General features: G+C 42.7%; 1 protein-coding gene across 1 annotated transcript in view; it reads left to right on the plus strand.

The window, feature by feature from the left end:
• Positions 1 to 26,637, plus strand: part of LOC121278332 (regulator of microtubule dynamics protein 2) — a 163,692-nt gene that overhangs the window by 105,571 nt on the left and 31,484 nt on the right. The gene's annotated exons all lie outside the window — the stretch shown is intronic.

Genomic DNA, 26,637 nt, shown 5'->3' on the forward strand with positions numbered 1-26,637 from the left:
GGGTATTTTTGCTTCTGGACAGGGAAGGGATCTAGAAGGGAAGAGTGGAAACTGGTACTGAACTATAGTTCAACAATAAAACAGTTGTGATTCACATAATGTCTTCTGTTGCCTGATTCAGTAAATGGATATCCACCTATTAAACATGGGAGCAGAGGATTGACCTCGATATCTTCAGGTGGGAAGATAAAGAAAACAAAGTAATCCCTGTTTCTTACAAAAGCAAAATTCTCAGTGGCTTTTAAGGTGAACTGGCTGAGTCACGCTGCAGATTACAAACTATGCTTATCCACCAGCCTTTTCAGAACTGGAACCATAGGAACAATGAAAGAATGAGGTGGAGATCTGGACTGAGGTCGCTTCTGTAGCCATAAGAAAGAAAGGTATGGATTTGACCTTGTCTATACCAGGAAGAAATAAGATTAGAAATAAAGTATTTTAGGAACTGAATGTAACTGACTTAGATACTGAAGAGGGATTGATAATTCTACTACGGTTTATGGATAGAATTTACAAAAAAGGTGACTTATTAGAAGCCTACGAAGCATGGCCAATATTTGATAAATTTAAAAAGATGGATAGTCAGTCCATAGAAGAATCTGTCATGGATTTTGAGAGGTTATATAAAAGACTAAAGAAATTTGATCTAGAAATTCCAAAGTTTATACTTGCGTTCAAGTTATTAGATTGTGCACAAATTTCACACATGGATAGACCTTTGGTTTTGACAGGGTTCAATTTCATGGTGATGATTCTCTCTTTGAACAAATGACTGCTGCTCTTAAAAAAAAAAATTTGGGGGAAACAGTCGTTTCCAGTTACCTTCTTGAAACGTTGGAAGTTCTGCAGTGGTTTAGAGAATGGAAGACTCCAAGATTACTGACTCTCGAAATCGACGGGGGCCTAGTTGCAGGCACTTGTACAAGAAGGAATAGCTGGAAGACCTTTTGAGGTGGGTGGTACTTTTCATAGATTTATGGATCAAGGCGAAATGCAAGATTGGGGTGATAGCCAGCAGTTACTGAATCCCAGAAATATTTGAGGAATAATTAATAGGTGTTTCCAGTGTAACTCTAAATATCACTGTAAGGAATTGTCCAAAAATTAGGAATCAAGCATTTGAACATCTCATGAAACAGACGGTCCTAATGATGAAGATAAGGATGCATGGCAAGAAAATCTTGCATTAGTGACTGAAAACTTAAGTCAGCCAATGAGTATCTTGGTTGCTGATTCATTCAATTGTGCCATACTGGATACCTCAACAGTGTGTGGGGTCGATTGGCTATAAATAAAGTCAAGGAATATGAAAGCACTACCTGCTTTCGATTTGGGGATGCTAATACATTAACATCTTTAAAGAGAGTGGTCCTCCCATGTGAAATTGCAGGAATGCATCTTTACATCAGCACTGATGTGGTTTACAGTGACATACTGTTATTGCTGAGTAAGTCTTCGATGAAAAAAGCAAAGATGCATTTGGACATGGAGAATGACAAAGCATTTGTCTTTGGTGATGTGGTAAGCTTACAGTTCACTGGACCTGGATATTATTGTATTCTGTTGAGGAAGCCAGGAGTTTCCCTTCAAGAAGTATTGCTGACCTCTGGAGATAAAGGTCTGGCTAATGAGAATTATCTGGAAATTGCACAAACAACTTGCCCATCCTTCATCACAGAAGTTAAAGCTACTGCTAAAGGATGATGGAGTTGTGGATAAAGAATATGAATCCCTTGTAGAACAGATCACATCTCAATGTGATATATGTATTAAATGTCTGAAGACACCACCGTGCTTGGTTGAGGTGTCCTGGGAATTTAACGAAGTGGTAGCCATGGGCCTGAAGGTATGGGACAAGGATCGGTGTATTTATCTGTTACATTTTGTAGATACGGCAACCAGGTTCAGCATATCTATGGTAGTAAACAACAAGCACAGACAGACAATAGTGGATAAAGTCATGGAAAAGTGGGTGGGCAGGCGTTGGGTCACAAACAAAATTCTTAACAGTTAATGGAGGTAAATTTGCACACAACGAGTTTAGGGACATGTGTGAGAATTTAAATATTATCATCATGCATACTGCTGCAGGAAGTCTGTTCAGTAATGACTTATGCAAAAGAAACCATGCCATAATTGATGAAATGTGCACAAAATACTGGCAGATCAACCAAACTGTAAGTTAGAAATGGCACTGGCATGGCCAATACATGCAAAAAATTCCTTACAGATGATTGGGGGAATATAGCCCATACCAATTAATATATAGCCAGAATCTAAAATTGCCTTCAATACTATATGACAATCCTCCAGCACCCGAGGGAACGGCTATTAGCTCTACTTTCTCCACCCACTCAAATGCACTACATGCCAACAGGTAAGTGTTTATCAAAGCTGAAGCATCAGAAAAAATTAGGGGAGCATTAAGACATCGTATAATACCGTCTAGGGGAATTTTCTGTTCTGGTGACTTGGTTTTTCATAAGAGAGAAGGATGCAGAGAATGGAGAGGCCCGGGAAAAATTATTGGACAAGACAGGAAAGCCCTAATAATATGACATGGGAATCAGACTATAAAAGCATATTTTTCACGAGTAATAGGAATGAGTTATGAATTTTCAAACTCTGAGCACATAGAAGAAGATGATGATAATGAGGCGCCTTGTACTTCACATACCCATGAGTGCTACAATTTGGAGCCAGAGGGGCAGGATTTGAGAGCTCAAGAAATACATACCAATAAGTGTACTGATCATGAAGAACATGAAAAAGTAACCTCATGGTTGCCTAAAGTAGATTTCCAGGTGTTGTGCCAGACAGATGGAGGGAAGCCACGATAGCGAGACGAGCAGGGAAGTCTATGGCTAAATATAAAAATTTAAATATCCATGATGAGGGACAAGAGCTGAGGGCCATGGATTGGCAGCAGGGAGTACTGGAATGGAGAACAAGAAAACAGTACGAATTCAAATACTGATTCAGGTGATAGGTTTAGGAGGAGGAAAAGAGCAGGTATAATAGAAGGGACCTGCAGTAGAGATCCTGATATAAGTAGTCCTGAGAGATCCCATCAAGAGAAAAGAAGCCGCAGCCCCATAAGGTGACAGTGTAGCATGGGTAGTGGAGAGCTTTCTCGGACAAAGGACAGAAATAAAAGTCCCCTTGATCGAGAGGTGTTTGTAGCTACTAATAGATTAGAAGACAGGGCAATAAAAGAGGCTAAACTAAGATTACAAAGCTTGAAACTATTTGGGGTATATTCAGAGGTTGACAATAGAGGACAACTTGCTCTATCTCACAGATGGATCTGTATGGAAAAGGTCCTACCAGACAGGAACTATAAGACCAAGGCCAGAGGTTTTGAGGAATACTTGGGGGATAGAGAGATCAGAGTAGACTCTCCCACAGCTGGAAAGGTGATTTTGAAGATCTTTTTAGCCATTTTAACTACTTATTCTTGGAAATGTAACTCCATTGATATCAAAGTGGCTTTCCTTTAGGGTAACCTGTTCAAGAGGGAAGTATTCTTACAAATTCCAAAGGAAGCACCAGAAATAGAGGGGAAGCTCTTGAAATTGAATAAATGTGTTAATGGGTTAAATGTCGCTTCTTGGGTGTGGTACTTTTTGGTAAGGGCAGTTCTGTTAAAGTTAGATGTTCACAACTGAAGGCGGGCCCAGCCATGCTCTATTGGCACTGCAATGGAAAATTTTCGGGCATCTTTATGATACATGTGGATGATTTTTTATGGGGGAGCGCTAATGACGTTGAAGAAAATGTTATTAATCAAGTTAGGAAGGAATTTAAAATTGGCAGTTAAGCTTCTGGGGCTTTCAAATATGTGGGTTTGGGGATTAAGCAGGGTGAATCCGATGTAATATTACATCAACAATCTTTCTTGGACAATGTCAATCCTATCACAATTAGTCGTACCAGATCGGACAGAATGTTGCGGCTGCTACCAAGGATGAGATGGAACAAATGAGGAGTTTCGTCAGACAGCTCGATTGGCTAGGCACACAGACAAGACCAGATGCAAGTCTTAATGTGCTGGTACCTGGTCTGGTCATGAAAAATCTGAAGATGGAGGGCTTCTTGAGAGCGAATAAAAGTTTATAAAAATTAAAAAATAGAGAAGTGTATGCTGAAGGGTGCTTTCTGTAATTCCATGAAATTAATCATTTTTAGGGTGCCTCGCATGCAAACTTTGACAATGGATTTTTCCAGGGCAGGAGGATTTGTGATATTTCCTGTGGGAGAGAATGGGAAAGTTGCCCTTTGACATGGAAGGCAAAATAAATAAGAACAGTGGTGAAGAGCACACTACCGCTGAAACTCTTGTTCTCATTGATGCTGTTGACATGGCATTCTATTTGTCCAAGATCTTTGAGGAAATGCTATATAAAAAAGAAATTGAAAGATCAATACCAATACCAATAGAATGTTACATAGCTAACCGACCTTTGTGGGATAATGTACATTCTACAAAAAGCGTAAATGCAAAAAGGCTTAGAAATAGCCAGTTTAAAGCAGATGTTGGAGAGGAAAGAAAATCTCTAAGCCAAGGTGGGTAGTCATAACTATTATTTCAAAGTAAAAAAATACCTGGAAAAACTCAGCCGATCTGGCAGCATCGGCGGAGAAGACTACAGTTGATGTTTCGAGTCCTCATGACCCTTCAACAGAACTAAGTAAAAATAAAAGTAAAAACTATTATTTCAGTAAGAAGAATGCCTCTACAGATAAATTGTTGAAGGTTCTAGAAGAAGGATGTCTCTGTATGTAACAGTGGTGCATCTGTAATTATTTTCTTCTCCATATTTACACCTATGTATTTTTGTCTAAATGAATTGTTATTTTGTTTAAAGAAAGGGAGTCTGACAGTGTTAGAAATGCAGGCCCCTTAAGTAAACCAAGACAAGCTTCTGAGTGAATCAAGAGCAGGTGACGCTCATTGAAGCCTGTACTTAAGAGCTAGGTTTTTCCCTCATAAGGGTTTTTTTGCTTCTGGACAGGGAAAAAATCCAGAGAAAAGAGTGGATACTGTTATGTGTACTGAACTATAGTTTGACAATAAAACAGTTGCGGGTCACAGAATGTCTTCTGCTGCCTGATTCGGTAAATGCATATTTACCTGTTAAATACTAATGACCCAGCAAAGCAAATTTCAAAAAATTGTTACCCTGTACTTTGCTGGCCCTTGGTTCCTTTTGTGCTCAGCATTTAACACCAAACGCATGATGGGAACTAAAATAGGGTCTGAATGACATCATCAGACTCCAGCTTTTGAATTTCAATGATGCCTTGGCTGTGTGATGCGATGGCCTCACATACTGACTAAAATATGCCCCTTCTGTATACTATATCAGTGGTTTGAAGCCTTGTCTCCTGTTTCCAAAAAAGATAGATACACAAGTTAGTCTGGGGTGGAATTTCCATTGTAGGTGGAATTGGTGATCCAGGCGCTAATTGCAAACAAATTTGTACTAGTTTTCAGTTCTCTTTCTCAATTTTCTGCTCACTCATTCTCATTTTAATTTTCCAAATATAAAAATATTTGCCATGAACCAGCACTATCAGGCAGCGTTTTATAATATAAATTTCATTTTAAAATTTTAAAACACTACTTGATATATCTAAGAGTGGTAACTTGGTGTGCTTTGATTAAAATAGCTAAAGCTAAGTTTATCACAAAAAAAAGTACTTTGAAATCAGTGTGTCAGAACCTGGGAGTGACTCGATCTTAAGTACTGAAAATGACTTTTTTTAAAAAACTATACAGAATCACTTGCTAATTTTATATTGGTGTCAGTTTCTTATTTTATTTTAAATATATTCAAAAGCTTTCAAATTGTATCTATTAGTTAGCGTCCTTGCACCCAAAAGAACTAGTCTAATTTTAAGAACTCCTTTGAAGGCCTGCAAAAGGGGGCAGTTAGCAAAATCTTACCACGATGATGGGGGCATGGTCACTTTAATGGGTGGGGGACAGTTTCTAGCATGCTGTTTTTATACTAGCACAAAAGATTGTGGAAATTCAGTTTGTACTGCACGTAACTTGTGTTTGAAATTACATGATCTTCTGTGCTGATGTGGTCTATTTTGAGCGAATTTTGGTAAAACATGCCCTCTACTGGTATACATTTTAATTAGATAATTAAAATAAATCTGGAATAAAAAGCTAGTATCAGTATTGGTGACCATGTAACTAACATTGTCATAAAACCCATCTTGTTCACTGTTTATTGTTCACTAGAGAAGGAAATCTACCATCCTTCCTGATTTGGCTTATATATGACTTGGTAGAAAAAAGGCTGGGATTCAGAAACTTTGTACTAGAATTTTAGTGCCACATTTATGTTAAAATATGTGTAAATGCAACACAAATTTTATTAAAAATAAATAAAAGCAGACAAATGTGAAACTAATATCGCTATACCTTTGCCAACTGTGAAAGTAAAGAATCTCATGTGCTGACTGAACTGATGTGGAACTGGGTATTGCTATTGAACTAATACTAGCACCTTCCATGGTTACTCGGGCCAGAGTTTTCCGGGGTGGGGAGGTGGGGGTGGGGAAGGAGTCCAGGCGGGGAGGAGGGAGTAAGGAGGGGGAGTGGGGGCATTGTCCTGGTGAACGTGTAAGCGAGGGGTGTGTGGAGTCAATGACTGCCTCCTGGGGAATGAACTGAGGGTAGGCGTGGCAGGAGGAAATGGTGAGTATGCAGGGAGCAGAGTGAACCAGAAGTGTAGGAGGGTGAGGGTGTGATGGTAGCAGTAAAAGGGGCGGCGAGGGTGGTTGGTGGGGACTCGGGGACAGACACGGACATGGAAAGGAGGAGGACAAGGAGGTCAATGTGGTTGGAGATGGAATTCTTGTGAAGGTAGGGAACTTGCACGTTCACCTGGACATCCTGGAAAGAAAAGGGTTCTGGTCGGTAGGTGATGGTGGGGAGGTAAAATGTGATGCCGGTGGGTCAACAGTGATGGGGGAGAGGATGTGGGTGGAGGAAGAGAAAGGACAGGGGAGCTGAGAAGAAACCTTACTATGACCATGTTTTTGAAAGCGAAAATGAGAGGAACCTAGTGTTGGGCGGGCATAGGTGCTGCATGGGAATGCAGTCAGTGGGTGGATGGAGGTGCAGGTCAGCTCAGATGGACAACTGAAAGAGAACCCCAGAAGGCAGCATTGAAAATGCTTGGGTCATTGAAAAGAGTGTGATTGAGGAAGGCTTTGTGTGCATGGGAGAATGCTTCCATGAGGCTCCATTCAGAATCACTCATGGTCTGGCTGTGTGCAGCTGAACTGCTAGTGGGCGGAATGCAGGGGGAGGACTCGTGAAGCTGGTAGATGAAGCTCAAAGAGACCATCACATATTACTCAGTGAAAGTGAATATACTTTCAGTGACAAAATGTGTTCGCCAGTGCAGTTACTTGCGATCAGAAATTCCTAATGTTTCTAGGTCTACCACTTATTCTAGGTGCTGCCCTGACATCCACAGTACGGCTGGAGACAGTCTGTGCAAGGACTGGCCCTGTTGCCTCTGTTGACTTCGGCATGCCCTGAGGGCTCCGGCTTGCTTTGGCTGTCCTCTCCTTCTGATTATGAAGGGCATGGACAGGGTGGATAGGGAGCAGCTGTTCCCCTCAGTTGAACGGTCAGTCATGAGGGGGCATAAGTTCAAGGTGAGGGGCAGGAGGTTTAGGGGGGATGTGAGGTAAAATGCTTTTACCCAGATGGTGGTGACGGTCTGGAATGCTCTGCCTGGGAGGATGATGGAGGCGGGTTGACTCGTATCTTTTAAAAAGTGCCTGGATGAGCATTTGGCACGTCATAACATTCAAGGCTATGGGCCAAGTGCTGGTAAATGGGATTAGGTAGATAAGTCAGGTGTTTTTCACGTGTTGGTGCAGACTTGATGGGACAAAGGGCCTCTTCTGCACTGTGAGATTCTGTGACTCCTCCTGTTGGCCAGGTGCTGCCTATGCGGTGACAAAGGATGAGGTTGAGGTTGAGGGGACTCGGAGGGAGAGGACAGCCTCTGAGGTTCCTGAGTGGATGACCCAGGGTTGTCCAGCTGCCGCTGCTCCTCCCTTCTTGAGGAGAAGGAGCACCTGGAGGGACGTTGAGGTTCCCATTTCCTCCTCACGGTGCCATTGCAGGAACTTACCCATGGTTATGGCAATGGAGTACAAGTCTGCATACATCTCCACATTCTGCTGGACCAGGGTCTCCATGGTGACAGCTATCTTCTCCATGGAGATCTCCATGCACACACATGTGGACGCCACTTCATCAGAGAGCAGGCGGATGCGCTGCTCCAATTCACATGCCACTCTATTGAGGGCTGCCAACAGCTCTCCGTGATTTACCCCTGCCTGACTGTCCGCGATGATTTGGAAAGCTGAATCCAGAGGCTTGTCATCTGACTTGGACCTCACAGATGCCACTTCCCCAGCAGTCCTCCGAGTGCCAGAGCGCTTGGCTGTACCTGCCTCCTCCTGCTGCGGACACGTGTCCGTACAGTCACCACTAGATTGTGAACCTGAGCCTGCTCTCGATCTAAGTTCCACTGAGATGTGCATGGTGGCAGAGTCATAGGCAGGAGAGAGAGCACTCACATTTGCATTGAGAGAGGGATGATGTGGTGCAGGACCCACAAGTGGGTGTTTGCCGCTGACCTCACTGTCGCCACAAGCATGGTCCATGCCCTCACCAATCGGGCTGATGGCACGGTCTTCAAAATTTGAGGGATCTACTGTGAGCAGCTAACCCCCAGTTTGGGACCTCACCTGCTATTGTCAGCCAGCTTCTCCTGCATGAAAACAGATGGAGAGAGTGTGAACAGGACGCAGGCACTGCATGGAATGTTTGTGTGGTGAGCTGAGACGGGATGAGGACACGAGCTCCAGAGAATGTGAGCCTGATGGAGATGTGAGGGTGTGTGTGAGAGTTAGTGGTGTTGTCCCTTGAGGTGCGAGATCCCTATGGATATGTGATGGGTTTGTGAGTGTGAGAGTTGAAAGTGAAGAGGTGCTTGACTTACCCTGGTGGAACGGGTGAGAGCGTTCATCCTGTTCCTGCACTGGGTGACTGTCCTCTTTTGCAGGGTATTGGCACTGCCACCTTGCTTGCTGGTCTTTGTCCAGAGCGGGGGTAGAGGACTTTGCGGCAGGCCACTACCGCATCCAGTAGGTGCTCAAGGGGGAGGCGTTGTTAAATTTGGGAGCAGCATGCTTCCTCCCTTTGGCAGCTATCCGTCCCCAGCAGCTTCCTATCCCTTGAAGAGTGCAAGCTCTGTGCAGGGGCGCTCCTTAAATATGGCACCTGATTTACTGAAGGCCTGAGATGACAACGGGGTAGGTGAATCAGAGGCTGCCCTGCCACTGATCCGGCGTGTTTCCTGGGAATGCATTATTAATGAGATAGGTCGCACCAGAAAGGGGACGATATGGCGTGAAAAGCTGCCATTGCGGCTGGCAGGTAAAATGTCCTTTTCCCCACCCGCCATTGCACTTAGGGCGAAATTATCCCAGATTTACACTGTGTCGCATTTTAATTGTGATTGCTTGTGTGCTTATGCACTGTATCTTTGAGGAGACCTGCCCTGCTGTGACTATAATGTAAATAGAGCTGGCTTTGATCATAGCTCTCTATTCTTAAGAATTAAGAAGTAGGTATTGTTCTTACAATATCAAGGGCATTTATAAATGCTCTGGCGAAGGCTGTACAAAAAATTTTTTTGGCCTGTCCATCATTCAAGGCTTTATGTTTGTGCATTTCTTTTAATTTTCAAATTGTTTGAAATGTGGTAATAATGCAAAGTAAATTGGTAAGTTTTTTAAAAAAATATATTTTGCTACACTGAACTGTCTGCCAAATTGGATTTTACATCTTTCTCCCCCGCAATCCAACCGCCATCCAAATAACCTTTTATGGCCTTTTGAACTCCAGCCATTGCATAAGAGATACTTGTGCCCTGCTGCTGTAGTTGACAGACACACCAGCAGGATTAGCTAAATTCCTTTCACTGCTTTGATCAGATCACGCACCTTGTTTGACGTTGTTTAATGAACTATCACAAGCTCACACGAACCAAACCACTGTATTTACTTCCTAAACTTTACATAGCGATGTATTTTGAGTGCCGAAATATATTTTGGACGATATAGAATTTACCATTTTCAGCTGCATACCAGTATTGTAAAAGCAGCAGAATTAATATTGATTCGTTTTAATGCAATTAACATTGAGCTGGAAGAACACTTCACTTAATTTTACATATTTCTTGCCATGTTAAAACCAGAAAAAGACAAACTATCCTGTCAGAATTAACAGAACTGTATGTTAAAGGTAAGCAGGCAAGACTGTACAGCTATTTAGAGAAGGGAATGTATGCTACAAGAGAACATTTTTTCTTCAATGTATATATTTAATACTTATAGTTAATATTTATGTAGTCTGTGCAAAGTAATTTTATGCCACTTAACGAAAAAGTGCTCTGTTCAGGCTGGTGCCTAATGGAAGGTGTATATGGGTGGTCCCTACCAAAACCATTGTAACCTAGATATACAAGGAGTTTCTGACCTAACTTCTCCATTTGTTCCTTAATTCTGTGGTGGGGATGGGGGGGTGGTGGGTGGGCTGCACTTGCATGACATTGTGAACATGGTAACGTAGATATCCAGGTATGTAACTGTCAGGTAAAATTGAGACAGTTGTGCTTTTTCCCTGGAAAAGACAAAAATAAAAGGAGATCTGATAGAGATGTTAAAAAAATTTTGAGGAACTTCGAAAGGGTGGATGTGGAGAAATAGTTTCTGCTTCGTGCAGGGCCCACTTTCATTTGAATATGCTGGCCTTGTTCAAAACAATGTGATGCTAACCAACATGAAGGCACTCTTGGGGTGCAGTAGTTATAGGTTAGTTGCTAGTTTTATTTCTGGCTACTATGAGTTTGAGTCTTTTTGCTGCGTTCCGGCACTCAAAAGTTTACTTTGTCTCCTGAGAGAGATTTTTCTTCTTTTCACAGTGCTTTATTTTGTTCATTCAAGGGCTGTTGGTTTCGCTGGCTGGGCCAGCATTTATTGCTCATCCCTAGTTGCTCTTGAGAAGGTGGTGGTGAACTACCTTCTTGAATCACTGCAGTCCATGTGGTGTAGGTGCACCCACAGCGCTGTTAGGGAGGGAGTTCCAGGATTTTGACCCAGTGATAGTAAGGGAACAGTGATCTATTTCCAAGTCAGAATGGTGAGTGGTATTCCCATCTGTCTGCTGCCCTTGTCCAGCTAGATGGTAGTGGTCGTTGATTTGGATGGTGCTGTTGAAGGAGCCTTGGTGAATCTCTGCAGTTTACACACTGTTACTATTGTGCGATGGTTGTGGAGGGAATGAATGTTTGTGGGTGTGGTGCCAATCAAGTGGGTTGCTTTGTCCTGGATGGTGTCAATTTTCTTGAATGTTGTGGGAGCTGCATTCATCCAGGCAAGTGGGGAATATTCCATCACACTCCTGACTTGTGCCTCATAGATTGTGGACAGGCTTTGGGGAGTCAGGCGGTGAGTTACTCATCATGCGATTCCTGCTCTTGTAGCTGCAATATTTATATGGCTAGTCCAGTTCAATTTCTGGTCAATGGTCACCCCCAGGATGTTGATAGTGGGGGATTCGATGATGGTAATGCTGTTGAACATCAAAGGGTGATGGTTGGATTCTCTCTTGTTGGAGATGGTCATTGCTTGACACTTATGTGGTGTGAATGTTACTTGCCACTTGTCAGCCTAAGCCTCGGTATTGTCCAGCTCTTGCTGCATTTGGACATGGACTGCTTCAGTATCTGAGGAGTCGCGAATGGTGCTGAACATTGTGCAATCATAAGCGAACATCCCCACTTCTGACCTTATGAGGGAAGCTGCTGAAGATGGTTTGGCTGAGGACAGTACCCAGAGGAATTCATGCAGTGATTTCCACCAGTTATTTGACTGAAAACATTGGTGGTATGCTAGGATTGCCTTTAGGATTAGATGATATTTGGAAGTAGCAAGGAAAATATAGAGCCAAATAAACTGCCAGACAAGGGAAGAGGAGGGCCTATACATATGAGGGTCTTCATGGAGCACTTTTCCTACATCAACTTGACTGAAGAGTAATGCCTTTGGTTTTCCAAGTTTCTGTTAGTGAGCTATAACCTCTGTTCCAGCACAAACCAGGGTAGGAATGACACTGTCTGTGGTTGTTGATGTCCCTATCACCCTCAACTTTCATGCTGCTGATTCCCTTTAGGCAGCAGCGGATGGCATCAGCAACATTTCACAGGTGTAGTGCACCAATGAATCAAGAAGATCACCGAGCTTCTCTACACCAGTAGAAATACTTGCATCTCCTTTCCCAGAGGAGATAGCATGTCGTTTTATTTGTATAACAGGCTTACCCATGGTACAAGATCCAATTGACTGCACACATATTGTCTTGTGTGCAATCTGTAATCAGCCTGGAATACCTCTGTTTTATCAATTGAGAGGGATTACACCTGGTTTGTAACCACAGACAATATATCAAATTTGGGACTATCCCTGCAGCAGTCAAGACTATTTCATTCTGCGGTAGTTCTCTGTGCTGCAATTTTTAAAATATATTCTTTCATGGGATGCGAACCTCATTGGCAAGACCAGCATTTGTTACTCATCCCTAATTGCCTCTTCAGAAGGTGGTGGTGAGCCCACCTCCTTGAACTACTGCAGCCCATCTTGTGTAGGTACACATACAGTACTGTTAAGCAAATTCCAGGATTATGAGCCAATTACATTGAAGGAACTGTAATATCATTCCAAGTGAGGATGGTGTGTTGGGCTTGGAGGGGAACCTGCAAGCTGTGGTGTTGCCATGCATCTTTTGTCCTTATAAGTGGAAGAAGTCACAGTTTGGAAGGTGCTGTCAAAGGAGCCTTGGGGAATTGCTGAAGTGCATCTTTTGCAAATGGGGGCATACTACTGCCACTGTGCATTGGCGGTGGAGGAAGTAAATGTTTAAATTGGTGGATAGGTTGCCAAACATATAGGCTGCTTTGTCATGGATTGTGCTGAGATTTTTGAGTGTTGTTGGAGCTGTGTCATACAGGCAAGCAGAGAGTATTCCATCACACTCCTGACTTGTGCCTTGTCGATAGTGGGCAGGCTTTGAGGAGGCAAGAGGTGAGTTATTTGTCAGAGAGTTCCAAGCCTCTTGACCTGCTCTGTATCTGTGGTATTTATATGGCTATTGCAGTTATGTTTCTGGTTAATTGTAACCCCTCCGGGATGTTGATGGTGGCGGATTTAGCAATGGAATGCCATGGGAAGATGGTTATATTCTCTCTCATTGGAGGTGGTCATTGCTTAGTACTTGTGTGTTCTGAATGTTGCTTATTTTTAAAAGGCTGCCAATTTATTGGTGGTTTTTAAGCCTAACATGTTATTGAATGACAAGAGTTATTCCTTCTGGACATGACTCCAGTTAGGAGCCTATGCACAGCTACAGAGAACACCTACAACAAGGTCCATGATGCCATAAAGATCATCATTGAGGAAGCGATTGTTGTGCTCAAGTAACGTTTCCGATATCTTGATTGATCCAGAGTAACTTTGCAGTACATGCCCAGGCATCCAGATTTGTAGATGGTCTCTCCACTATCTACAAGGTGCAAGCCAGGGGTGTGATGGAATACTACTCGCCTGGATGAATGCAGTTCCAACAACACTTGAGAAGCTCGACACCATCCTGGGCAATGCAGCACATTTTATCGGTACCCAGACCATCACCTAAGCATTCACTCTCCTTACCACTAGCTCACAGTGGATGGCAGTTTGTACCATATACCAAATGCACTGCAGCAGCTTGCCAAGCCTCTTTTGATAGCCTTCCAAACCTGCAACCTTTATCACCTAGAAGAATAAGGGCAGCAGAAGCATGGGAACGTGGCCGACTGCAAGTTTCCCTCCAAGCCAACATCATCCTAACTTGGAATTGTATCGCCATTCCTTTATTGTTGCTGGGTTAATAACCAGGAACTCACTTCCTTACAACACTAGTTGTACCTACATAAGATTGACTGCAGCAGTTCAAGAAGACGGCTCACCATTATCTTCTCAATGGCAGTAAGGGACGGGCAACAAATGCTGGTCTTGCCAGTGATGCTCACATCCCATGAATGAATAAAAGGAAAGCCATTACCTCTAACTGGGAACCAACAAGTTTTTTAAAAAGGGGAAGAGTATTATTATTTCTGAACTAGTAATCCAGAGGCACAAGTTAATGCTCAGCAGACATGAATTCACACCCACCAAAGCAGCTGATGAAATTTAAATTTAATTACTAAAACCTGGAATTAAAAATCAGTAATGGTGACCATGAAACTAGCAGATTTTCATAAAAACCCATCTGATTCAGGAATATTCTTTAGAGAAGGAAATCTGCATCCTTTCCTGGTCTGGTCTACATGTTACTCCAGACGCACAGTAATGTTTTTGACTTTTAACTGACTATCAAGTGGCCTAGCCACCACTCAGTTGTACAATGCTGCAGAAAGTACAAAGGAGGATCAGAGCTTGTCACTATGTATGACCAGTTGCAGATGTCTTCAACACATGCTTCTTTCTCTGTTATGCAGTATACATCTAATGAGGGAAAAGTTGGATGTCCCCTCCAGCATCACCATTGGCCACAGCCTCCACTCTCCCTTTCTATTATTGCCAGGACACTTCTTCAGTAGCAGACTTTTGCCTGGTGTAGTGTGCCACCTTCTCCTGCAAGAAAGTGGGAAGCAGTATTGACTCCTGTGGCCATTAGGGCAGAATTGCTGATAGGATACATGTAATGTGACGTGATGGTATTTCAAGTTTGTAATAGTGCTTTTTTTCCCTTTTCAAGAGATGTGGGTGTCACTGGCTAGGCTAGCGTTTATGGCCCAGCCCTAATTTCCCTTGAGTATGTGGTGGTGATCCGCCTTCTATAACCACTGCAGTTCACATGGTGTATGTATGCTCACAGTGCTGTTAGGAAGGGAGTTCCAGTATTTTGGCCCAGCGACAGTGAAGAAACGACGATATAGTCCCAAGCCAGAATGATGTGTGGATTGGAGGGGAACTAGTAGATGGTGATGTTTCCATGCGTCTGCTGCCCTTGTCCTTCTAGGTGTTCAAGGTTACGGGTTTGGAAGGTGCTGTCGAAGGAGCCTTGGTGAGTTGCTGCAATGCATTTTGTAGAGATGCACATTGCTGGCACTGTGCATCAGTGGTGGAGGAAGTGAATGTTCAAGGTGGTGAGTGGGGTGTTAATAAAGCAGGATGCTTTGACCTGGATGGTGTCAAGCTTGTTGAGTATTGGAGCTACACTCATCCAGGCAAGTGGAGAGTATTACAGCACATTCCTAACTTGTGCTTTGTAGATCGTGGACCGGCTTTGGGGAGTCAGGAGGTGAGTTACCATTAGCAGCCTCTGACCTACTCTTGTAGCCACAGTATTTATGTGGCTGGTCCAGTTTCCCACAACACTCGAAACTTGACACTGTCCAGGACAAAGCAGCCCGCTTGATTGACACCACATCCACAAACATTCATCCCTCCAACACCGATGCACGGTGTGTGCCATGTGCATGATGCATTGCAGAAATTCACCAAGCCTCCTTAGACAGCACCTTCCAAACCCACGACCACTACCATCAAGGTCTAACAGCATTTGTGGAAAGAAAGACAGAGTTAACATTTAGAGTCCATATGACTCTTCCTCAGAGCTGAAGAAGAGTCATATGGACTCAAAACGTAAACTCTGTCTTTCCCTCCCCCTCCACAGATGCCTTTAGACCTGCTGAGTTTTTCCACCATTTTCTGTTTGTGTTTTAGATTTCCAGCATCTGCAGTATTTTGCTTTTACCACTACCATCTAATTGGACAAGGGCAGCAGATAGATGGGAACACCACCACCTGGAAGTTCCCCTCCAAGTCACTCACCGTCCTGACTTGGAAATATATCGCTGTTCCTTCACTGTCAATGGGTCAAAATCCTGGAACTCCCTAACAGCACTGTGGGTGCACCTATACCACATGGACTGCAGCGGTTCAAGAAGGCAGCTCACCACGCCTACTCGAGGGCAACTAGGGATGGGCAATAAATGCTGTCCCAGCCAGAGAAGCCCACATCCTGTGAATGATTTTTTTTAAATTTAAAGTTCAGTTTCTAGGCAATAGTAATCCCCAGGATGTTGAATGTGGGGGACTCAACACTAGTAATGCTACTGAATGTCAAGGGGAGATGGTTAAATTCTCTATTGTTGGAGATAACCATCCCCTGGCACTTGTGTGGCGAGAATGTTACTTGCAACTTATCAGCCCAAGCTTGAATGTTGTCCAGGTCTTGCTGCACATGGGCACAGGCCACTTAAGTATCTGAGGCATCGCGAATGGTGCTGTACGTTGTACAATCATCAGCAAACATCCTCACTTCTGACCTTATGATGGAGGGAAGATCATTGGTGAGGCAGTGGAAGATGTTTGAGCCTAGAACACTACCCCGAGGAACTCCTGCAGTGATATCCTGGGACTGAGATGATTGACTTCCAACAACCACAACCATCTTCCTTTGTATCAGTATGATTCCAACCAGTGGAGAGTTTTCCTCCTTATTCCCACTGACTTCAGTTTTGCTGGGGCTCCTCGATATCATACTCGGTCAACTGATTCCTTGATATCGAGGGCAGTCGTTCACTTCATCCTTGGAGTTCAGCTCTTTGATCCATGTTTGGGCCAAGGCTGTAATGAGGTCAGGAGCTGAGTGGCTCTGGCGGAACCTAAACTGAACGTAAATGAGCAGGTTATCGCTGAATAAGTACCACTTGATGGCACTGTCAGTGACACCTTCCATCACTTTGCTGATGATCAAGAGTAGACTGTTGGGGTCGTAATTGCCGCATTGAATTTATCCTGCTTTTTGTGGACAGGACATACCTGGGTAGATGTCAGAGCTGTAGCTATACTCGAACTGCTTGGCTAGGGGTGCGGCTAGTTCTGGAGCACATGTCTTCAGTACTTGGCTTTAATCTTGTCAGGGCCCATAGCCTTTGTAGTATCCAGTCTCTTCAGCCGTTTCTTGATCTCACATGGAGTGAATTTAATTGTCTGATGCTGGGGACCTCGGGAGGAGGCCAAGATGGATCATCCACTTAGCACTTTTGGCTGAGGATGGTTACAAATGCTTCAGCCTTGTCTTTTGCACTGATGTGCTGGGCTCTCCCATCATTGAAAATAAAGATATTTGTGGCCTCCTCCCCCAGTTAGTTATTTATTTGTCCATTGGCATTCACCATTGAATGTGGCAGGACTGCAGAGCTTCAATCCGATTCATTGGTTGTGGAATTGCTTAGCTCTGTCTCTTGCGTGCTGCTTCTTCTGTTTGGCATGCAAACCCATCAGTTGGAGTGGGTTCAAGCAAGGCCCAGAGGCGAAGAACAGCGCCGATTCCACTGTCGCGCCAAAGCAACAAATTCCACAGCACGTGCAACACGACCCAATCTGTGAAAATAGCAACCACAGCAAACCGCACCAGCCAATACTGACTCAGTATATATTAATCTCCAACAGGTGTAAAAAAAAAATAAACAGGGTCAGTTCTGGGCAGACCCAGGCTGTATTTTTCATGACAGCATTTAGTTTATATTTAACTAACTAACTCCAGGTTCCAGGTACAGACTCCAGACTGGAAGCATCATCCTCAAGCAATACAGGGTTCTCGACACCAGCAACATCGTTGACATCAGAACCATCCTGAGCATTCACTGTCTCTTCCATCTCATCCTTTATCCCACTAACATCTCGAGGCTCTGGCTCTTCCTCCTGTGTTTTAGTTTCACCAGGTTTATTTGTCATTTTTTAGGTTTGCCTGGTGCTTCTCCTCTGCACTTCGTTGAGTCAGAGTTGATCCCCCCCGCTTGATGGTAATGGAAGAGTGGGGGTATGCTGAGCCATGAGGTTATAGACTGTGATTGAGTACAATTCTGCTGCTGCTGTTGGCCCACAGCACCTCATGGATATCTGGTTTTGAACTGCTATATCTGTTTGAAATCCATCCCATTTAGCACACTGGTAAGGCTGCGCAACACAATGGAGGGCACTCTCACTGTGAAGACAGGACTTTGTCTCCATAAGGACGGTGAGGTGGTCACTCCTACTAGTACTGTCATGGACAGATGCATGTGTGACAGGTGAATTGGTGAGAACGAGGTCAAGTAAGTTTTTCCCTCTTGTTGGTTCCCTCACGAATATACAAACCATGAGCAAGAGTAAGCCGTTCAGCCTCTTGAGCCTGTTCCGCCATTAAGAAAGGTCATGGCTGGTCTCAACTCCACATTCCGCCTACCCCCAATATCTTTTGACTCCCTTGTTAAGAATCTATCTACCTCTGCCTTAAAAATATCCAATGACCTTGCCTCCACCACTCTCTGGGGAAGAGAATTCCAAAGACTAATGATCCTCTGAGAAAAAAAATTCTCATCTTGAATTAGAGACCTCTTACTTTTCAAACTATGTCCTCTAGTTCTAGTCTCTCCCATAAAGGGAAGCATCCTTTCAGCATCCACCTTGTGAAGTCCCTCAGGATCTTATATATCTCAATAAGATCATCTCTCATTTTTCTAAACTCAAAATAGATACAGACCTAGCCTGTTCAACCTTTCCTCATAAGATAACCCCTCCAACCCAGGTATCAGTCGAGTGAATCTTCTCTGAACTGCTTCTACCTCATTTATATCCTTCCTTAAATAAGGAGACCAAAACTGTACACAGTACTTCAGGTGTGGTCTCACCAATGTCCTATACAACCATAGCAAAACATCCTTACTTTTATAAAAGCAAAATACTGCTGATGCTGGAAATATGAAATAAAAACAGAGAATTCACATAAATTAGTCAAACATAATTTCCCTTGCACAAAACCATGTTAACTCTGCCTGATTGCATTGAGATTTTCTAAGTGCCCTACTGTAACCTTAATAATAGCATTTTCCCAATGACAGATGTTAGGTTAACCGATCTGTCGTTCCTGCTTTCTCTCTCTCTCTCTTGAATAGAGTAGTCACATTCACTATTTTTCAATCAGATGGGACCTTTCCAGAATCTAGGGAATTTTAGAAAATTAAAACCAATGCATTTACTATTTCAGCAGCCACTTCCTTTAAGACCCTAGGATGAAGTCCATCAGGATCTGAGGACTTGTCAGCTTTTAGTCCTAATAATTTACTCAGTACCCTTTCCCTGGTGATTGTAATTACTTTAAGCTCCCCCCTCCTTTTCACCTCCTGTTCACATTTATTTCTGGAATGTTATTTGTATCATCAATAGTGAAGACAGATGTAAAATAGCTGTTCAGTTAATCCACCATTTCCTTATTTTCCATTATTCCTAGATCACTCTCTAGAGGACCAATGTTCACTTTAGTTTTTTAAATACTGTAGAAAGTCCTGCTTTTATATTTTTTAGCCAGCTTTCTTTCATACTCTAATTTCTCCCTTCTTGTTAATCTTTTAGCCATTCTTTGCTGTTGTTTATATTCTGTCCAATCTTCTGACCTGTTACTCATCTTCGTGGAATTAAATGTTTTGGCTTTCAATTTGATATTGTGATGGAACTCAATTACTTACCTTAATCTGAAGTCGGGAGGTTGGGAACTCCAGTTCCTGATGAGCCTCAGACCTTTTGCACATGCGCCGGCTGGGAAATAGCCGTCCGTGTGCAGTTTGGGGTTTTCATGGCTTCAGACAGGGGACTAGACCTGTGCGCCTGCAGAAATCAAATAATCATGGCACGAAGTGCAGATCATGCAATCTGAACCGGAGCACCATTACTGCGGAAAGTTTCCCAGAAAGTAAGACATGGGGAGGGGTCCCAGAAGAAAGTCCCAGGCAGGAACAAAGACAGGGATCAGAAACAGGTCCCAGAAGTCAAAAGAAAGGAGCAGAGAAATAGGCTCTAAGTTAAAGAGGGAGCTGCAAGGAGCAGCCTTGAAGCAAAGGGCTTGAAAGAGGCTTTGCAGCCGAAGGTTGGTGACTCCTTACCCCAGGCCTTTTGGAGCAGTGTTCTGCTTGGCACAGCCAGAGAGCTGAAATTGTGTTTGGAAGGTAAAGTTTGAGTGTACTCAGAGATCCAGGCAAAGAAATCCCGGAAGGTGAGGTTGAAACCCTCACTGTGAAAACAGGACTTTGTCTCCATAAGGACGGTGAGGTGGTCACTCCTACTAGTACTGTCATGGACAGATGCATGTGCGACTGGTGGATTGGTGAGAACGAGGTCAAGTAAGTTTTTCCCTCTTGTTGGTTCCCTCACGAATATACAAACCGTGAGCAAGAGTAAGCCATTCAGCCTCTTGAGCCTGTTCCGCCATTAAGAAAGGTCATGGCTGGCCTGGAGGCAGATCCTTGTTGAATCCGTCCAAGTGGGAGTGATGTTTAGAGAGAATTCCAAGGTGAGATCTTCAAATATGGGGATTGGAAACCTTTGTGAGAAAGACAAAGTTTCAGTGAGATTAGTTGGCTCACAATGTGATGAACATCTGGCTGGTGTGAAAATGGATTTTTTAAAAATACTTTGGGAAATATTGTGTTAGTCTGTGAAGAAGGCTGTGTGCATGTGTCTGTCTGTGTGTGTGTGTAAAATTGATTTAATTAAGCTGGGGAAAGGTAACTAGAGATAGGCTGTCTGGGAGGTAAGACATGAAAGGATAGAGACATTAGGTTTATCCATTTGTAATATGGTTTGAGGTACAAGGAAATAGATTGGATCTAACATTTGCGTTTTTAGATAAGTTGGGTGTTTGTTTTAATATCAAAGGGAAGTCAGAGGCAATGAGTGTAATGAAGAGATATTAATGTCTATAATGTTATTGGAAATTATTTTTAAATTGGAGTCTGTGTCTATGTGTGTGTCTTAATTGGATTAAAGCTAGCTAGTCTGGGTGCTTTGATGTATAGTAGTTTGAGATGTTAATTGGATAAGCAGTAAGGAAGTTAAAAAGGTTATGTGTACATTTGCATTTGTTGAATAAAGCATTCAAGAGTGGGAGTAAAATGTTGCTCCTAGCTGGGAGACGCCAAGCAATGTGTTTATATTACAAATAAAATTAGTGGGATGAAAATGTTATTGTTAGAAGACGTGATGTTAAAAGCCTAATGATACAAAGGAAAATGTACATTCAAAAGAGAAGCTAGGTATAAACATAAAGAAGTTTGTGTGTGTGTAAGTCAGAGGCATTTAAGATCTAACCAGCCTATAAGCCTACAACTATGTCTGCAAATGAACCACATTGCAAGGAACCTCATTTTTAATTTCAAAGGTCAAATGTGCTTCGCTGGGTGTCTGTTTAAAGTCTATGGGTTACTGTTCGCTTGGTGGAGATTTACCTTGGTGTGATTAATTTGGGGATTTGTTTAAAAGTAATTGTGGTAGTAATTTGTAGACATGTTTATGTGTTTAATTTGTTGTTAAGTGAATAAATGTTTAATTTATTTTTATATAAAAAAAATCTCTTGAGCACTTGGTGGTCTTATTCCTGAATTCTGAGCTGCATCTCAAACATACCAATTGAAAATGCAGGTTATGACAGTTGTTCAACTTTTCCTCTGGGATTTAAACAACTCAGCATTTACAAACAGCTGCGTCATAACATAAGAAACATGTTTGCAACTTGCATGAGTTCCATGGGTGAACAGAAGAGGTGTATTGCATTTTATTGACCGGAAAGCAGAGACAACACAGAAACATGAAAGATTTTATATTTGGAACGATTTGAGTTTTAAGAGGTGTGAGAACAATGGAATCTGAGATGAAAGGGGAGGAAAGATATTTTGGAGTTACTCTGGAGAGCTTAGGGGTTAGCTGTTGGCTGTGTGAGGAAGAACTCATGGAAAAAGATCTAGGCTGGGAGAAGATGCAGTTTGAATCAGCCATTCAGTCAAGCCAGAAAAGTCTTGGGCTGCAAAACTCAGTCTTGTTCTGAAGCTTTGGATTTCCACAGCAGAGTGGAAGAGAGTTTAGGAGGCCGTGAGGTCTGCCTTTATTAAAGCTACAGCAGTTTGCCTTGGGTAATATTACTGGATTTTTATAATTTAACATCTATAAGGGATTGTTTCCTGGAAGGTGTTTACTTGTGGGTCTGACCACGTAGGGAGTCTTTTGGAGGATTGTTTGTAAGACTAATTTTAACTGTGCAACTGTAATCTTATGTGCTTAAGTTTTCTTTTCTTCTTGTTAATAGAACTTGTACTTTTAATTTTTAAAATCCCAAAAGTGTCCCTGGACTTCTTAAACAAAGAACATAGAAAATAGGAGCAGGAAGCCATTCAGGCCTTCGAACCTGCTCCGCCATTCATCATGGTCATGGCTGATCATCCAACTCAATAGCTTGCTCCCGCTTTCCCCCCATATCCTTTGATCCCTTTCGCCCCAAGATCTATATCTAACTCCTCCTTGAAAACATACAATGTTTTGGCCTCAACAACTTTCTGTGATAGCAAATTCCACAGGCTCGCCACTCTCTGGGTGAAGAAATTTCTCCTCATCTCAGTCCTAAATGGTCTACCCCATGTCCTCAGACTGTGACCCCTGGTTCTGAACTCCTCCACCTTCGGAAACATCCTTCCTGCATCTACCCTGTCTAGTCCTGTTAGAATTTTATAGGTTTCTATGAGATCCTCCCCTCATTCTTCTGAACTCCAGGGAATATAATCCTAATCGACTCAATCTCTCCTCATATGTCAGTCCCGCCATCCCAGGAATCAGTCGGGTAAACCTTCGCTGCACTCCCTCTATAGCAAGTACATCCTTCCTCAGATAAGGAGACCAAAACTGCACACAGTATTCCAGGTGTGGTCTCACCAAGGCCCTGTACAATTGCAGCAAGACATCCCTATTCCTGTACTTGAATCCTCTGGCTATGAAGGCCAACATATCATTTGCCTTCTTTAGTGCCTGCTGCACCTGCAGTGACTGGTGTACAAGGACACCCAGGTCTCATTGCACATCCCCTTCTCTCAATTTATAGTCATTCAGATAATAATCTGCCTTCCTGTTTTTGTTACCAAAGTGGATAACCTTACATTTATCCACAATATACGGAAACTGCCATGCATTTTCCCACTCACTCAGCTTGTCCAAATCACACTGAAGCATTTCTGCATGCTCCTCACAGCTCATCCTCCTATCCAGCTTTGTGTCATCTGCATTGTGTCATTCTTGATGCTGAGATCACATTTTCTTCTCTTTTTCAGAATACAAAAAAGGAATATGGCCCATAAGCTAAGTTTCCCTCTGGGATTTGGTTTGCTTGGCAATTAACATCTGCTGTGATCATAACAGTGGGTTGTTGAGAAATCCATAGAATCTGCTTTGGTCAAGTTTGTCATTTACTTTGAGTCTGGTGTGTCTGACCACAGTTCGAATGTTAATTCACATAAGATAGATATAGTAAATTGCTTTATCTTTCTGAATTTGTATGTGTCTATAAAGATATTGCTGGGGTAAAAGGAATAGTTTGAGTTTGAATCATTTTCTTGTGTTTGTATTGAGATCTTTCCAACTTTTTTGCCTGGTGTAGTATGGTTCATTTTTTTTCTTGTTGAATAAATATTTTAAATTTTGTGTTAAAAGTTCATCAGCAGACTCCCGTGAGTTTGTTCAGTAACTTTCCTCCACAGTTTTGAAAAAAGTTAGGATCTATCAAGCGAGGTTTCACTCTGGGATCTGACTGGTCCAACATTAACATTAGCTGCGATTGTAATAACGTTAGCTGGGATTGTAATAATACTAGCTTTAACTTCCTTAGTTAGCCACAGATGGTGCGTTCTTCCCTTAGAGTCTTTCTTTCTCACTGGAATGTATGTTTTCTGAGTATTCTGAAGTATCATCTTAAATGTCTGCCACTGCATCTCTACACCCCTTTCCCTTAATCAAATTTCCCAGTTCACTTTAGTCACCCCTGAGTTCATGCCTTCATTATTACCCTTGTTTAAGTTTAAAACACTGGTCTTAGATCCCCTTCTCTCTCCCTCAAACTGAATGTGAAATTCAATCATAGTATGATCAATGCTACATAGGGGCACCTTAACAATGAGGTCATTAATTAATCTTGTCTCCAGAGAGTAGGCTATACTAGATTTGATCATTTGTAATGAGGTAGGTTTAATAAATGACCTCATAGTCAAAACAACCCTAGGTAGCAGTTGATCGTAATATGATTGAATTTCTCCACCTGCCACAGATCCAGCCCACCAGTTATGTCCTTTAGGACTCAGCTAGCTTGGTCACTAGCGGTGCTACCGAGCCACTGTTGATGTTGGACTTTGAAGGCCCCCACCCTGAGTACATTGTGTGCCCTTGCCACCCTCAGTGGTGTTACGTAGAAACAAGGAGCAGGAGTAGGCCATTCGGCCCTTCGAACCCGTTCTGCCATTCATTATGATCATGGCTGATCATCCAACTCAATAGCCTGCTCCTGCTTTCTCCCCATACCCTTTCACCCCAAGAGCTATATCTAACTCCTCCTTGAAAGCATACAAAGTGAAGGACTATTGATTCATCAGCTGAGGGAGGGCAGTCGGTGGTAATCAGCAGGAGGTTTCCTTGCCCATGTTTACCCTGAAGCCATGAGACTTCATAGGGTCAGAGTCAATGTTGAGGACTCCCAAGGCAACTCATTTTCCACTGTATACCACTGTGCCACCAACCCTGATGGAACTTGTGGTGGGACAGGACATACCCAGGAATGACGATGGTTTTGTCTTGGACATCGTAAGGTATGATTCGGTGAGTATGACTCTGTGAATCTGTTGCTTGACTAGTTTGTGGGACAGCTCTCCACATTTTGGCACAAGCCCTCCTTAGTAAGGAGAATTTCGCAGGGTCGACAGAGTTGCCGTTGTCGTTTCTGGTGCCTCAGTCGATGTTGGGTGGTCCGCCTGGTTTCATTCATTTTAGACTTTGTAACGATTTTAACACAAGTGAGTAGCAGGTTCAAAAAAATTCATAGAATGACTGCAGCACCGAAGGAAGCCCTTCAGCCCATCGTATATACGGCAGCTCTCAGAACCACTCAGCTATTCACACACTCATGTCTTTTTCGCAAATTGCTTCAAATTTTGTCTCTTCGGATGACAATTATCAAATAATACCCTTGTTAAAACCATAATTAAATCTGCTTCCACCATGCCCTCAGGCAATGGATTTCAGTTTGAAAACACTTGCTGTGTAGAAACACCTTTTTCAAATTTCCCCTCAACCTTTTCCAAATAGAACAGCTCTATCAATTGATCTCATAATTGAAGTCTCTCATCCCTAGAACTATTCTCATCAATCTTTTCTGTACTATATCCTTCCTAAAGGGTGGTGCCCAGAATTCAGTTCAGGCCAAACCATATTTTCTTTGCGTTTGTACTCTGTCTCTATTTATTAAGCCCAAGCACCCTTTATGTCTTATGCCTTCTCAACCTGTCCTGCCACCTGCAATGATTTGTGCACATATATCCCCAGGTCCCTCTGCACCTGCACCCCCAACCAAAATGTATCACTTCACACTTCCCTGTATTAAATTTCATCTGGCATCTATCCATCCATTCCACCAGCCTGTCTATGTCCTCTTAAAGTCTATGATCATCCTCCTCACAGTTCACAATACTTCCGAGTTTTGCGACATGTGCAAATTCTGAAATTGTGCCCTGCGTACCCAAGTCTAAGTCATTAATATAGATCAGGAACAGAAGAGATTCTAATAATGACCCCTGGAAACATCATTACATTACTGTCCTCAAGTCCTTAAAAGAACTGTTCACTACTACTCTTTCCTGTCGCTCAGCAAACTTTGTATCCATGTTGCCACTGCCCCTTTGATCAGATCATGCATCTTGCTTGACATTGCTCAACAAATTTCTCACAAGCTACTCCTAAGTCAGTGTCTCTAGTGTTTAACTAGCTTTGCTTTCTTGGGTACTGATTAAATTTGAATATTTAAAGAAAATTATGAAATATTCTTCTTCTTTCGGCTTCTCCTATTTTCCTTGGGGTCACCACAATACTGGTTGACCACCCTTCTTCATCTCCTCCTGTCAGTTACCCATTCCTCTTCTAATTCCACTGCATTTAAGTCTCTCACTGTCACATCTTTCCATCTGGTATTACACATTCCTCCTCTCCTTTTGCCTGCAGTTCCATCTCCATCACTTACCTCACCACAAGTCCTCTCTCTCTTTCCAAACAGGTGACCATGCAACTTCAGTCTTTTATCAGCTATTTTCTTTAATATTCCCACAATTTTCATTGACCCCCTGATGTACTGGCTCCTGATTTTGTCCTTTCTCATTACTCCACATCTCTGTATCGCATCTCACTAGTATCCAGTCATAGTCCCTCTCTTCTTCATGTTGCACAAGTTTCTGCAGTATACAACTAGGCTGATCTCACAACTGTCTTGTAAATTCTTTCTTTTAATTTCAGCAATTCCTCTCCATCTCACAACACTCCACTGCACTTCTGACTACTCCAGCCAGAACCAATCCGTTGCTTGATTTCCATCTCCACACTTTCATCTACTGCCACCACTGACCCCAGGTTCTTGAAACTCACTTTTTC

The sequence above is a fragment of the Carcharodon carcharias genome, chromosome 5 (genome assembly GCF_017639515.1).
Source record: "Carcharodon carcharias isolate sCarCar2 chromosome 5, sCarCar2.pri, whole genome shotgun sequence".
NCBI classification, from domain to species: Eukaryota; Metazoa; Chordata; class Chondrichthyes; order Lamniformes; family Lamnidae; genus Carcharodon; species Carcharodon carcharias.